Genomic DNA, 12,712 nt, shown 5'->3' with positions numbered 1-12,712 from the left:
GCTTGGAGGACAATGTATGTATATAGCACATTGTAGTCTGTGTTATGGATGTTTACAGGATCGGGTCTTGGTTCTTTTTCTTTTTCTTTTTTTGAGACGGTCTTGCTGTGTCACCCGTGCTGGAGTGCGGTGGCATAATCTCTGCTCACTGCAACCTCTGCCTCCTGGGTTCAAGCATTCCTCCTACCTCAGCTTCTTTAGTAGCTGGGACTACTGGCATGCACCACCATACCTGTCTAATGTTATGTATTTTTTGTAGAAACAGGGTTTCGCTGTGTTGCCCAGGCTGGTTTTGATCTCCTGCCTCAAACATTCCACCCGTCCTGGCCTCCCAAAAGTTATTTTCCAGACTTCAAAACTATTTTGATTTAGTCTCTGTCTAATCTGCTGCCCCTTGGGGTGTTAACTATAGAGAGCAGGCAGTCCACTAATGTGTATTAGGCAGTGAAGAGTGAAGCATGTAGCCTTAAGATATGCAGATTGTGCCAGGCAATGGCAAGCGCCTGTAGTCTCAGCTACTCCGGAGGCCAAGGTGGGAGGAGCACTTGAGCCCAGGAGTCTCAAGTCCAGCTTGGGCAACACAGCGAGACCTCCTCTCCGCAGATTATAAGTATTTGCATCTTAGCCTTCATGAAGTTGCCTTCCTGAAATTGAGAATCATCTTAGAGATCTACAGTTGTGAAAAGGGCCTTGTGTGTCACTGGATTTAACAGTTCTCAATGGCACCACTCTAGAGAGTTTGGGAAAACAACCTGCAGGATTGTGTATTTTGGTCTTCACAGTTTGCAGAGGGTACCAGTCTTTTCAAGAAATTGAGGCTGATGTGAGGCTCAAGTTTGTCCCTTTAAGGTCATCCTGCAGAGTTGATAAAACTGTAAATGCTCTTGGTCATTCTCATGCTTACTTGGATTTTAGTAGGCCAAAGTGACATCAGGCCTGTTATCGTTTTGATGTGACCAGCTTATATATTAAGTGCCAGTTTCGTTACTTGTTCTGTTTTTGTTTTCCCCAAGATAATTGAGGATAATAGAACTGATGAGGCAGGCTCCTCTTAAAGAAATCTGTCAACCAATATTTCATTGCTTCTTATGTTGGGCATTGACTGTGGAGAGTGAGGGAGACTGAAGAATGGTACCTACATTTCTGCATTGGGCATCTGGTGGATGGTAGTGTTATTTACTGAGATAGGGAATACCAAAAGAATAGTTTTTGTGTAAGGATTCATGATTTTATATATGTATATATAGGATTTCTTTTTTCATTCAGTAAGTAATGTCTTGCCCATTTTCTCATGCCAGTTAATAAATAAATAATTAGTGCCAAAATAAGTATGTACTTATAATGACCACATACAGTTGTATAACTTAATCAGTTTGGGTGGTTTTATCACTGTTGGTACTTACCTCTCTTGTATTTAATAGTTAATGTTTCCAGATACAAAGTAAGTACTCTATGCCATGCAAAATGCTTTACATATGTCATCAAAAAGTTTGTATCCTTTTTCCGTTTAACAAGTGGGGAAACTGAGGCATAGAGGTTAAGTAACTGACATCACGCAGCCAGTAAATGGCAGAATGAAAATTTTTTAAACAGCTCTATTGACATAAAATCTACCTACCCTAAAGTTAACCTTTAATGTACAGTTCATTGGTTTTTAGTCCAGTTGACTCTTGGACAGTGTGGGAGTTAGGAGGACCAACCCCCCACAGTCAAAAATCTGTGTATAACTTTGACTCCCCTAAAACTTAACTAGTAGCCTGTTGTTGACCAGAAGCCTTACCAATAACATAAACAGTTGATCGCATATTTTGTATGTTACATGTATTATATACTGTATTCTTACAATAAAGTAAGCTAGAGAAAAAATTTTACTAGAAAATCATAAGAGAGAATATATTTACTGTTCATTAAGTGGAAGTGGATCATAAAGATCTTCATATTGAGCAGGCTGAGGAAGAGGAGGGATTGATTGGTCTTGCTGTCTCAGGGGTGGCAGAGGTGGAAGGATGTGGAGGGGATGGAAGGAGAAGCAGGCACAGTCAGTGTAACTTTACAGAAATAATTTGACTTTTTGCTTTTTCATTTCTGTAAAAATGTTTCTATGTGGTACCAATCCTTCTTCCACTGTTTGCATTAGTTTCAGTGCCTGTATAATAGAAGGGTCCATATTGTAAAAGAAGTCAAAAGCAGTCTTGAATAATCAGAACCCTTTGCCAGATCATCTAATGTCAATTTGTTTTCTGGCATTGCTACTTCAACATCGTCTTCCTTGTCTGGTACTGGTTTGGAGCACTCATCTCTATCAAATTGTCTTCTGCTAATTCCTCTGGTATGGTGTCTGTTAACTCTTGGATTTCTCCGAGATCCATGTCTTGGAAACCTTCACGCCCAACCTTTTTTGTCATATCTACAGTCTCTTTCATGATTTCCTGTATTGGCTCTGTGGTAAATCCTGTGAAGTCATGTACAACGTCTGGAAACAGTTTTCTTTAGCAGGAATTTATTGTTTTGGGCATGATGGCTTTCATGGATTTTTCTGTAACAGTGATGGCATTGTCACTGGTGTAATTCTTCCAGACTTTCATGACATTCTCTCTGTTGGGGTTCTCTTCCACAGCATTAACAATCCTTTCCATAGAGTAGCATGTGTAATGAGCCTTAAAGGTCCTTATGACCCCTTGATCTGGAGGCTGACTTAGAGATGTTGTATTTGGGGGCATGTATACCTCTTTTTTGTTGAATTTATGGCATTCTGGGTAGCCAGGGGCATTGTCCAGTATTTAAAGAACTTCTGAGTACCTTGCTCATCATAAACACTCATTAAGTGTTTTGTTATATAAAAAAGTCCTTTACTGGCAAGGTAATTTCTGACTTCAGGAACAAAATATCAATTGAACCAATTCAGAAAAAGGGTTCTTGTTGTCCAGACCTTCTTGTACAACCGAAAGACTGGCAGCTGGTGTTTTATTTTCCCTTAAGGTCCAGAGGTTAGCAGCTTTATAGATAAAGGCAATCCTAATCATAAACCTGACAATATTTGTAGAAAACTAGTAGAGTTAGCCTACCCCTTCTTGCCTTAAATCCTGGTGCTTGATTCTTTTCCTTAATAGTATCCTTTGTGGAAATTTTTCCAAGAATTGGCCAAGAATATTTTGGTATTTTTTTCTTACAGTTCCGAGTGCTTAGCTCATAGTAAACACTCATTAAGTGTTTTAATGTATAAAGAAGACACTTAAGTCCTTCCTACTTTATCTAATTCATAGTGTGGAAAGAAAGGGGGTCACAAAGAAGTGTAGAAAACCTAAATATCTTGTTTTTTTCTATGTCTAGGAAGAAGAAGCAGGAAGGATAAAAGATTGCTGGGACAACCAGGAAGCACCTGCTCTCTCCACGTGTAGCAATGCCAATATCTTTCGAAGGATAAATGCCATATTGGATAATTCTCTGGATTTCAGTAGAGTCTGCACTACACCTGTAAACCGAGGAATTCATGATCATTTGCCAGGTGATTTAGATTTGAAAACTTGAACGTGGTAGGCATCTGTACAGATCTGCTTCTAGGTAGTGCATGTAAGAGGTCTTCCTTGGAAAGCTTGTGAAGAACAATGTTGAGTTGCCGGCAACACTTGCCTTTTTGTGGTTTAGTTTATGGATTGAATCCCTCTTTGGATGAAGACTACCTTTAATTAGGATGTATAAACCTACTTTATGATACACAGAAAGGTTGGGGAAAAAAGAACAGGTCACAGATTACACGAGTATTTAGATAAAGAGATATAATGTGAATCACATATGTTACAGATTTTCTGGTAGCCATGTTAAAATTAAGATACAGATGAAATTAATATTTTATTTAACCCAATATATGATAATATGACAACATTTAATTAATATAAAAACAATGAGATTTTTTATTGTTAGTACTATGACTTCAAAATCCAATGTGGATCTTACAAGCTTATCTCAACATGGACATTTCAGGTGTTTAGTGGCTACTGCATTGGACAGTGTAGCTCTCAAATGTTTTAACAGCTTTTAAACATGAGTCAGCATGCATTTAGTTTCTATGATCTACTGGATACTCCAAGGAATAGTGGAGATAGAAGGCAGCATCTTCTGAAGTTGACTCTTTCCAAGAGGTGTGGATGTCCTAACAGTGTTTCATTTTGTCGGAGTTGCAACCCATTATAAGAATGTTGAAGTGTTTTTGGTTTGAGTTATTTATTTTGTTTTCGTATTTTCTTTTTCTTTTTTTTTTTTTTGAGACAGAGTCTCGCTCTGTTCCCAGGCTGGAGTGCAGTGGTGCGATCTTGGCTCACTGCAACCTCCGACTCCCTGGTTCAGGCGGTTATCCTGCCTTAGCCTCCCTAGTAGCTGGGATAACAGGCACACGCCACCATGCCCAGCTTATTTTTGTGTATTTAGTAGAGACAGGGTTTCACCACGTTGGCCAGGATGGTCTCGCTCTCCTGACCTTGTGATCTGCCTGCCGTGGCCTGCCAAAGTGCTGGGATTACAGGTGTGAGCCACTGCGCCTGGCCTTTATTTTATATTTTTTTTCTTTCTTTTCTTTCGAGGCAGAGTCTCGCTCTGTCGCCCAGGCTGGAATGCAGTGGTGTGATCTCAGCTCACTGTAACCTCCGCCTCCTGGATTCAAGCAATTCTCCTGCCTCAGCCTCCCAAGTAGCTGGGATTACAGGCACCCACCACCACACCTGGCTAATTTTTTTTTTTTTGAGACAGAGTCTTGCTCTGCCGCCCAGGCTGGAGTGCAGTGGCCAGATCTCAGCTCACTGCAAGCTCCGCCTCCCGGGTTTACACCATTTTCCTGCCTCAGCCTCCCGAGTAGCTGGGACTACAGGCGCCCGCCACCTCGCCCGGCTAGTTTTTTGTATTTTTAGTAGAGACGGGGTTTCACCGTGTTAGCCAGGATGGTCTCGATCTCCTGACCTCGTGATCCGCCCGTCTCGGCCTCCCAAAGTGCTGGGATTACAGGTTTGAGCCACCGCGCCTGGCCAGTTTTTTGTATTTTTAGTAGAAATGGGGTTTTGCCCTGTTGGGCAGGCTGGTCTCAAACTCCTGACTTCAGGTGATCCACCCACCTCGGCCTCCCAAAGTGCTGGGATTACAGGTGTGAGCCACTGTGCCTGGCCTGTTTGAGTTATTTTATATGAAAGAATATATTTTTAATGTTTAAAAATGGACCTTGAAAACAATTAGCAACAATGGGGATTCTCAAAACAAGGTCTGGTAATTACAGTCGACCCTTGAGCAACACTACTTTGAACTGTGCAGGTCCACTTATATGCAGATGTTTTTCAACCAAAGCTGGAAAATGTGGTATTCAAGGGATGTAAAACCCACATATATGGGAGGGCTGACTTTTCTGGTATAGGTGGGTTCCTCAGAACCAACTGTGAGACTTGAGTATGTGTGGATTTTGGTATACTCTAGGGGTCCCGGAACCAATTCCCTACATACACCAAAGGACAACTACTGTTTTTAGTTGTAAATTCTTTTATTTATTTTTTAGCTTGGCCTTAGAAATAATTCCCACAAAAATGTAGGGGTATGTGAACATTAAATAGCTTAATGTTTGAGGGAGAGGCTTATTAAGGAAGAAAGTAACTTGTAGCATTTGCTTTTGTCGTACGGGAAGGCAAATGAGAGAAGGGCATACTCGGGGGTTAGGGTAGTTTTTGTCTCTTCTGACTTCTACAAAAGAAAAATGTAAGTCATGAGCTAACCCAGTTCTCTTTTACGGTTATGCTGAGTTAAAAGTTCAGGGAGTCATCTTTCTTAGTTCTACTACATGTTCTCTTTTTCTCCTTTGAGGAAATTGCATGTATTGTGTCCCAGTAAGAATGACAGGCCAGGCACGGTGACTTAAACCTGTAATCGAGGCTGGAGCAGGTGGATCACTTGAAGCCAGGAGTTCGAGACCAACCTGGGCAACATGGTGAAACCCTGTCTACAAAAAAATAGAAAAATTAGCAGGATGTGGGGTGTGCACCTAGTTGCAGCTACTTGGAGAATGAGGTGGGAAGATCACTTGAGTTTGGGAGGTCGAGGCTGCAGTGAACCGTGGTTGTGCTACTGTACTACAGCCTGGGTGACAGAACAGGACCCCTGCCCACCTCCACCAAAAAATAAAAGTATGACACTCAACAATTCAACAATGGCTTAAACCTCACTGGGTTGTTTCAGAGATGCTGGAAACTTTTCTAGCTTCCAGGAAAATATTTTTCAGCTAATACTAGATGTTGGACCTAAGGGAAAGGACCCATGATTGATGGGAGAGGAGCTTTCAGGAGTGTATGTTTGCAACTGTCCAGGGAGCCCAGTGACTTCACTGGTAAGATGCCAGGGTCTGGTGAGGGTATTGTTACCATTATACTCTGCCCAGGGTCAGTAGCTGAAGTTCAAATTATAGACTTCTCGGGCTCTTCAACTCCTTTTCAGCTTCTTAGAACCTTCTAAGAGAAACAGGAGGAAGATCTTCAGGAAATTGGGAAACCTGGGTTCTAAGCTTGACCCTGGGCAGTGAGATAAAAGGTCAGTTTTCTCAGCTATAGGACAGAATGGTACCTGTTCATCCCGACTCACAGGTTTCTTATGGGAGTCAGATGTTAAGACAACACTGCAGATTTAAGGAAACTCGAGGAATTGTAGGAAAGGTTTCTGTCAGAGGTAGCTGATGTTTTTGAGCCCTTCACATATACCTAGCCCCTCCCTTGTGTGGTCAGCTCTCTGCTTTCCACCTGTGAATTCAGCTCAGGGCTGTGGGCCTGTGTTCTCGAGCGGTGAAACAAGGATGCCTGGCCTACAGTAGAGAGCATTTTTCCTGTGTTCACCAGCAAAAATACCAACCTTGTGGTTAATGAGGAAGTAAACTAGGATATATTTTTTTCTATGAAGAACCTTAAGAAATAACCCAAACTTGTAGCTTCTGATCGAAAGTAATTTTGTTACTTGAAGGAAATAATCAGAATTATGAAAACCTAAGATTGTTTATGGACAGCGTTATAACTAGGGACAATTTGGTAATAGAATGTTAAGTAAATGATAGGAAAGTTGTATCATGGAGTGTCCTGTACCATAAAATATAATGTTTGTAGAAGACTACTTAATGGCAAAGAAAGATAACTACGGTGTCTGAAATGAAAAAAAACAAAGTGTAAGACAGATGTAAAAAAGCAAAATGTATAAAAGCAAAGTGTAAAAAGAATGGCCTTAAGTATATATGCATAGAAAAACCCTGGAATGATATAAATGTGACAGTGAAGGTGGGTAATACAGAAAATTGTGGGTAATTTTTTTTTTCCTGAGACGGAATCCACTCTGTTGTCCAGGCTGGAGTGCAGTGGCATGATCTCGGCTCACTGCAACCTCCGACTCCCAGGTCCAAGTGATTCTTCTGCCTTGGTCTCCTGAGTAACTGGGATTACAGGTGTGCACCACCATGCCTGGCTAATTTTTGTGTTGGTAGAGATGGGGTTTCACCACATTGGCCAGGCTGGTCTTGAACTCCTGACCTCAAGTGATCCACCTGCCTTGGCCTTCCAAACTTCTGGGATTACAGACATGAGCCACCGCACCCGGCTGGGCAATTTTTTTCTGTATACTTTTCCCCACTAGTTCTTCTAAAACAAACATTTGATAATAAATTTTCAAGTGGCATATATCCTAACACAGTGTTTCACATTGCTGTTTGCATGCATAACCCAGTTGATAAAACATCATTGGAAAAGTGCTGTGATAGGGTCAGGGAGAGGTTGGTTTAGTTGAGAACTAGGAAACACTTCTGGTCAAAGCAGCATTTGAAATAGGCTTTGAAGAGAATTAAAATTACTTTAGTCTTAACTGGAGGTTGAGTAGATTATTTTTTTTCTATTGCCCCAGAATTGGCTATTAGGGCCCAAAGCTGAGAATAAAGAGCTGTTAAGTGACCTGTGGTGTAATGAGAATCCCTAAGAGGTGGGACCAGATACCTCCTGCCAGGGCTTACCAAAAGGTCACAGAGCTGTCCCTCCTACCACAAACATTAGCTCAACCCTTCCCTGGCCTATAAAGAGGATCACATAAGGAGGGGGTAGCATTTGAAGTGATTCCCTCCCGTCTGTGGAGGAGGGTGGGATAGGATGTGGCTTTGTTGTTCAAGCCAAGCAAGAGGGTCTTCCAAGAGAAATATTTGTATAGATGGAGAATGCTTCCAAGAAAGAAGACAAGGTTGAACCCCTGGTTAGACAACTGACTTGCTGTCTGTCCCTGACTGAATAGAGATTAATGAGAAATTAAGAGATGTGGGCTGGGTGCAGTGACTCATACCTGTAATCCCAGCACTTTGGGAGGTGGGCAGATCACTTGAGGTCAGGAGTTCGAGACTAGCCTGACCAACATGGTGAAACTTTGTCTCTACTAAAAATACAAAGATTAACTGGGCATGATGGTGTGTGCCTGTAGTCCGGGAGGCTGAGGCAGGAGAATTTCTTGAACCCAGGAGTTGGAGGTTGCAGTGAGCCAAGGTCGCACCACTGCACTCCAGCCTGGGTGATAGAGTGAGACTCTGGAGAGAGATGTGGTGGGGTGGGGAAAGAGAGTAGCTGGAGCATCTGAATTCTCTGTTTATATACAAGAAAGTTGTGACTTGCTGTGGTTTAAGAGGGTTTTGCAAAGGCCTGAACTTTTGGGCTGGTACCCCACCAAGAAGGCCCTTGTTGCATGATGGGTGGTGGGAGCTAGGGTGGGGCTGGAAGGTAAGGCCAGAGCTGGATTTCCTACCCCAACAACTGTCCAGTGGAGATGAGAGGGATGTCTGCCATCTAGAGGGCCCTCTCCACATTCCCTAGTCCTTTAAGCCATAGACCTTTTGGAATCTGTGAGGAATGGAGAAAATGGGCTGCAAATGGACATGTTATTTAAGTATTAATGCGTCGAGTTTTTACTAACAGTGTCTGTAAAGATGTGAAAAGTGGTGAAACATCATTAAGGGACATCTTAACTGCTATATGGGTAGGGAGACTTAATATTTAGGCTGGAGGCAATGATTGGAGGAACAGTTTCATGTTAACTCACCGAGATGCCATTTCTCAATAACCAGTTAAAATAGCTTGGAGGTTTAGAAAGGAATTGATTAGTCAAAGCAGTCCTAAGTAAGGTTTAGGACTGATATGTTGATTTAACAGTTTTTAAAAACTGAAATAAAATATACATACAGGAAAGTACATGCTGTATCATAGGTGAAGAGCTCCAACTTTCCCAAAATGAACACAACCATGTAACCAGCTCCCAGACCTAAATAGATTGCTGACTTCTAATGTAGGACCAAAGAATTGTATCGTTGTAGCCCGAAGTTGGATTTTTTTTTTTTTTTTTTTTTTTTTTTTTTTTTGAGACTGAGTTTGGCTCTTGTTGCCCAGGCTGGAGTGCAATGGCGGGATCTTGGCTCACTGCAACCTCTGCCTGGGTTCAAGTGATTCTCCTGCCTCAGGCTCCTGAGTAGCTGGTATTACAGGCATGCGCCACCATGCCCGGCTAATTTTATATTTTTAGTAGAGACAGGGTTTCTCCATGTTGGTCAGGCTGGTCTTGACCTCCTGGCCTCAGGTGATCTGCCTGCCTTGGCCTCCCAAAGTGCTGGGACACCTCACCCGCCCTGGATTTTTTTTTTTTTTTTTTAAAGAAACATGGTCTCACTATGTTGCCCAGGCTAGTCTCAGACTCCTGGCCTCAAGCAATCCTCCAGCCTCAGCCTCCCAAGTTGCTGGGATTACTGACATGACTAATGTTGAATTTTTGACTGAGATGGTTTCACTTCTTATTGTACTGGATCATAAACCGTATCATCACTAAATTGTCTGAAAAGCTATTCCAAAACAAAGTTTAATACATTCAGTCCCAGCTTGCAGGAAATGATTGAAATTACTCTCGTGAAGTCTTGTTTCCCACAAAATAAACTTTTGTGAAACCTTACTATGTGGCTGTAACAGTTAAGTGATAACGATTGAACTTGTGTTATTGAAGTTAACTTACAGAAAAGTACAAGTGTACTTGTTCACTGAATTTTTATACACTGAACACATCTTGTATAACTACTTACATGTAGAGGCAAAAATTAAGAATACACCAAAATTCCCCTTGCAATCCTTTCAGTCTCTAATTTACAAAGGGCAATTGTTCTGCTAACTTTGTATTTTTCTGAGATGGGGTATCACTCTGTCTCACCCAGGCTGCAGCCCATTGACATTATCATAGCTCACTGCACTGCAGCCTTGAACTCCTGGGCTCAAGTGATCCTCTTGCCTCAGCCTTCTGAGTAGCTGGGACTGCAAGCATGCACCACCATGCCCAACTAATTTTTTTTTTAAGTTTTTGTAGAGACAGGATCTTGCTGTGTTGACCAGTCTGGTCTCGAACTCTTGGGCTCAAGCAAGTTCCTTGCCTTGGCTTCCCAAAGTGTTGGGATTATAGTTGTGAGCCAGTACACCCAGTTCATGCTGACTTTTAATTGCATAGATCAATTTTGCCTGATTTTGAATTTACATAAATGGAATCACGGATTTGTACTTCTTAATTTTTTTTAGACGGAGTCTCGCTCTGTTGCCCAGGCTGCAGTGCAGTGGCGCGATCTTGGCTCCCTGTATCCTCCACTTCCCGGGTTCAAGGGATTCTTCTGCCTCAGCCTCCCGAGTAGCTGGGACTACAGTCGAGTGCCGTCATGCCTGGCTAATTTTTGTATTTTAAGTAGAGACATAGTAGAGACATATTGGTCATATTATATTCACCATATTGGCCAGGCTGGTCTCAAACTCCTGACCTCATGATCCTCCCGCCTCAGCCTCCCAAAGTGCTGGGATTACAGGCATGAGCCACCTCGCTGGCCCAGATATGTACTCTTTAGCTGTGAGTTTCATCCATGTTGCAACTGGTCGTGGATCATTCATTTCTGTTGCTTTACAGTATTTCATTGTATGAATGTACCAATGATTATTCGTTATACTGTTAATAGGCATTTGAGTTGTTTCCAGTTTGGGGCCGTTGTGAGTAGTGCTGCTATTATCTTTTGGTGAATTAATTTCTCTTGATTATCTTCCTTAGGAGAGGGTATACCTATGTTTATCTTTGAGATGCTGCCAGTTTTTCTCAGTGTTTATACCAGTTTGCACTTCTAGTAGTGGGCCGTGTTTTGGGTTGTTTCATATCCTCGTCAATAATTGTATTGTCTTTCATTTTAGCCATTTTGGAGCGTATGTAGCAGTATCTGTTGTGGTTTTAATGTTCATTTCCTTGGTGACTAATGAAGTTGAGCACATTTGCATGTTTATTGGCCTTTGGATATCCTTTTTCTTGAAGTGTCTCTTCATGCCTTATACTCATTTTTCTTAGGGTTATCTACCTTTTTCTTGTTTACTTGTAGCAGTTCTTTATATAGGCCACATATGAGTTCTGTCTCTGAAATATGTATTACAATTATTTTCTTCAAGTCTGTGGTTTGCCTTTGTACTCTTAATTGGTGTCTTTTGAATAATAGAAAACTTAAATTGTAATGAAGTATAATTTAATGACTTTATTCCATTGTGCTTAATGCTTGTGGCCTGTTTAAGAAATATTTGCCTATTACAAGGTCTTGGAGGTAGTATACGTTTCTTTTCAAAAGTTGTTTTACCTTTCACACTTAGATTTGCAACCCATCTGGAATTTTGTTTTGTACATGGTGTAAGCTAGAGGGGGAAGATTAATTTTGTTCTGTGTGGATAACCAGTTGACTCAGTATCATTTTGGTGGAAGAAATTTCTTCTAAATTGTATTGCCATGTCGCCTTTCTCATAAATCAGGCATCCATAGTATATGTACAGATCAGTTTCTGGATACTCTCTTCTCTTCCATTGGTCTATTTATCTGTCCTTGTGTTAATTATTGTAGCTTTATAATAGGCTTTGATAGTTGGTAGTGAAGTCCTTCAACTTTGTCTTTTTGGATTCTTGGCTTTTCTTGGATCTTCACATTTCTGTATAAATTATAAATTCAGCTCATCAGTCCAAGCTCCACCCCCCGCCCCACATACACAAAGTTCTACTAGGATTTTGACTGGGATTGCATTGAACCTATGAATCAAGTTCTGGATCATGGATATGTTGACAACTCTTCTAATTTAAGAAGTTGGTATATCCCTTTGCTTATCTGGTCTTTAAAAATTTTCAGCTGGGCACAGTGGCTCACACCTGTAATCCCAGCACTTTGGGAGGCTGAGGTGGGAGAATCATGAGGTCAGGAGAGTGAGACCATCCTGGCTAACATGGTGAAACCCTGTCTCTACTAAAACAAAACAAAACAAAAAAAATTAGCCAGACATGGTGGCGGGCACCTGTAGTGCCAGCTACTCAGGAGGCTAAGGCAGGAGAATGGCGTGAACCCAGGAGGCTGGGCTTGCAGTGAGCCAAGATTGCACCACTGCACTCCAGCCTGGGTGACAGAGCGAGACTCCGTCTCAAAAAAAAAAAAAAAAAATTTATCAGTGTTTGTAGATTCTTTATCTCTAAGTTTTGATGGTATTTAATACTAATGTAAAGGAGTTTTTTGTTTGTTTGCTTTTTAATGCCGTTTTCTGTTTGCTGCTGTGACAGCCCTGTTTTTAGTGTTGGCTCCAGAAGTAGGTATTTCAGGTTTTGGACATTTGAGTCCCTCTTATGTGCGAATTGTTTTGTGGGAACCT

At 41.5% G+C, this 12,712-nt stretch overlaps 1 protein-coding gene across 2 annotated transcripts in view; it reads left to right on the top strand.

Moving 5' to 3' along the window:
- The window catches only part of CPEB1 (cytoplasmic polyadenylation element binding protein 1), a 100,849-nt gene that overhangs the window by 18,020 nt on the left and 70,117 nt on the right, over window positions 1–12,712 (top strand). Inside the window, exon 2 of one of the 2 annotated variants that reach the window (XM_030931162.1) lies at window positions 3,331–3,505. The gene's annotated coding sequence lies outside the window, so the exon portion shown is untranslated. Of the gene's footprint in view, window positions 1–3,330; window positions 3,506–12,712 lie in introns of those variants that run through there. The other variant, XM_030931161.1, reaches the window with a different exon arrangement.

The sequence above is a fragment of the Rhinopithecus roxellana genome, chromosome 5, assembly GCF_007565055.1.
Source record: "Rhinopithecus roxellana isolate Shanxi Qingling chromosome 5, ASM756505v1, whole genome shotgun sequence".
Classification (NCBI taxonomy): Eukaryota; Metazoa; Chordata; class Mammalia; order Primates; family Cercopithecidae; genus Rhinopithecus; species Rhinopithecus roxellana.
Note: the sequence above shows the minus strand (reverse complement) of the source record. Positions and strands in the feature narration are given on the sequence as shown.